Below are 2,526 nucleotides of genomic sequence, written 5' to 3'. Positions count from 1 at the left end.
AGCCACCTGCAGGAAAGGGAGAGCGAGAGAAAGAGAGAAAAAGAGCGCGCGTGCACGCCGCCACCAGCATCCGCGCCTCTACACTTACATTTACATGCCACACACACGGGCATGTAACACCCCCACCCATAAAAGTCAAAAATCTTATTTTGACTAAAAACATACAGAACAACTAAAAGATTATTGTTCACGACCTAGACAATGCGTCCGCTAAAACATTTTCTGTACCCTTTTTATGCCTTATGTCGAGGTTAAAACTTTGGACAATTAGTGACCACCGCATCAGCCTCTGATTTGAATTCGCCATTCGGAGCAGGAAGACTAAGGGATTGTGGTCTGTATAGACTACGACAGGTAGGGAACTACCTCCGACATAGACTTCAAAATGCTGAAGGGCGAGGAGCAATGCTAAGGCCTCCTTCTCAATAGTGCTATAATGCAGTTGTGCTTTTGAAAATTTTTTTGAGAAGTAGCACACAGGATGGTCAATTTCTGCCTCGGTTTCTTGTAATAAAACCGCACCTGCGCCCAATGCGCTTGCATCCACCTCTAACTTAAATGGCTTAGAAAAGTCAGGGGCGGATAGAACCGGCGCACTACACATAAGATCTTTGGCAGCATTAAAAGCATTATCACATTCGACACTCCAAGCGAAGGTTTTGGATTCACTCAGTAAGTCTGTTAAAGGGCACACAACAGAGGAAAAATTTTTGCAGAACGCACGGTAATACCCAATCATTCCCAGAAAGCAGCGCAGCTCCCTTTTTGACTTGGGAATGGAAAAATTCCTGATTGCTTCCACTTTGGCGCTAACAGGACGCACCTGGCCCTGGCCAACCTGCTTACCCAAGTAAGTGACCACAGCTTTCCCGAATTCACATTTTTTTAAATTTACCGTTAACGACGCTTTGTCTAAACGAGCAAATACCGTGCGTAGCAAGTTTATGTGGGCACTCCACGAATTTGAATAAACGACCACATCGTCCAGATATGCTTTGCAATTTTTCACGCCAGATAAAACTTTGTGCATTAACCTTTGGAAGGTAGCTGGAGCACTTCGCATACCAAAGGCCATAACGGTATACTGTAAGAAATTATCTGGTGTTACGAATGCGGAGATATTCGAAGCACGCTGCGTAAGTGGCACCTGCCAATAACCTTTTAACAAATCCAATTTTGTTACAAAGGACGAGGCACCAACACGGTCAACACAGTCTTCCATTCTGGGCAACGGAAAACAATCTGCTTTGGTGACACTATTCACCTTTCTGTAATCCGTGCAAAATCTAAAAGAAGCATCGGGTTTCAGCACCAACAAACACGGTGAGCTCCACGGGCTCGAACTGGGAATGGCTAAACCATGCTTAAGCAGGTACTCTACCTCTCCTCTCATCACTTCTCTCTTCTGGGGATTAACACGATAAGGATGTTGTTTTATCGGCGACGGGTGTGTAAGTTCGACATCATGGAATATCACATGGGTTTGTCTGGGAATGTCTGAAAAGAGAGAAGAGAACTCATAAATCAGAGAAATCACATCTGTTCTTTGGGAGGATGAGAGGTAGGACAAATGTTCCTTTAAACTTTCAAGTATGTCAGAATTAGACAGTTTATTGGTAGACATATTGTCATGTTTATCTAAACCATCATTTTCAGACTCAACTTCAAGAAATGGAGAAACAGTTGCCACAGATGACATTTTTACATCAGGCTCCACAGACGTTGCTCTATTCAAGTAACGCTTTAACATATTCACATGACACACACGAGTTTTTTTCCTACGCTCAGGAGTGCGAATTTGGTAATTAACTTCACTCAACTTCCTTTCCACTACATAGGGTCCAGAAAACCTGGATGTTAATGATGACCCTGGAAGAGGAAGGAGGACCAACACTAAATCTCCTGGCTGAAAATTTCGTGAAACAGTCTTAATGTCAAAACGTTTCTTCATTTCTACTTGCTTTGAAGACAAATTTGCTTTTGCCATGTCCCACACACGATTTAAATTTTTACGCATTTGAGCCACATAATCACATATAGTCACTGTTTTTTTCTTTGTCAATAAAAACTGTTCTTTTAAAAGTTTCAGAGGTCCACGTACCGTATGTCCAAAGACTAGCTCGGCTGGGCTGAAGCCCAGAGATTCCTGGACCGTCTCACGGACTGCAAACATCAACATAGGCAGCCCTTCCTCCCAGTCCTTTCCCGTTTCCACACAGAAAGCACGGAGCATGGACTTGAGAGTTTGGTGAAATCTTTCAAGCATACCTTGTGATTCAGGATGGAAGGCACTTGAAAGCTGGTGCTTAACAGCTAGTTCACGAAGCACCTGAGTAAAAAGCTTAGAGGTAAAATTAGACCCTTGGTCTGTTTGGATAATTTTTGGTAATCCAAATAGTGAAAAGAATTTAATCATTTCTTTTGCCACTAATTTAGCTTTTATACTGCGCAACGGGATGGCTTCCGGAAAACGAGTGGTAGCACACATAAGAGTAAGTATGTATTGATGACCTGATTTAGACCTTG

At 42.9% G+C, this 2,526-nt stretch overlaps 1 long non-coding RNA gene across 1 annotated transcript; it reads left to right on the top strand.

Annotated features, from left to right (window-relative positions):
* The first annotated feature begins 1,204 nt into the window (after positions 1 to 1,204).
* LOC128524444 (uncharacterized) lies at positions 1,205 to 1,899 on the top strand. The gene is made up of 3 exons (XR_008360521.1): positions 1,205 to 1,561; positions 1,657 to 1,735; positions 1,839 to 1,899. It is a non-coding gene; the product is annotated as an uncharacterized LOC128524444 (long non-coding RNA).
* The last annotated feature ends 627 nt before the right edge of the window (positions 1,900 to 2,526 follow it).

Source organism: Clarias gariepinus, chromosome 1 (genome assembly GCF_024256425.1).
Source record: "Clarias gariepinus isolate MV-2021 ecotype Netherlands chromosome 1, CGAR_prim_01v2, whole genome shotgun sequence".
In the NCBI taxonomy this organism is placed as follows: domain Eukaryota; kingdom Metazoa; phylum Chordata; class Actinopteri; order Siluriformes; family Clariidae; genus Clarias; species Clarias gariepinus.
The sequence above is the reverse complement of the archived record's forward strand: the minus strand, read 5'-3'. Positions and strand labels throughout refer to the sequence as shown.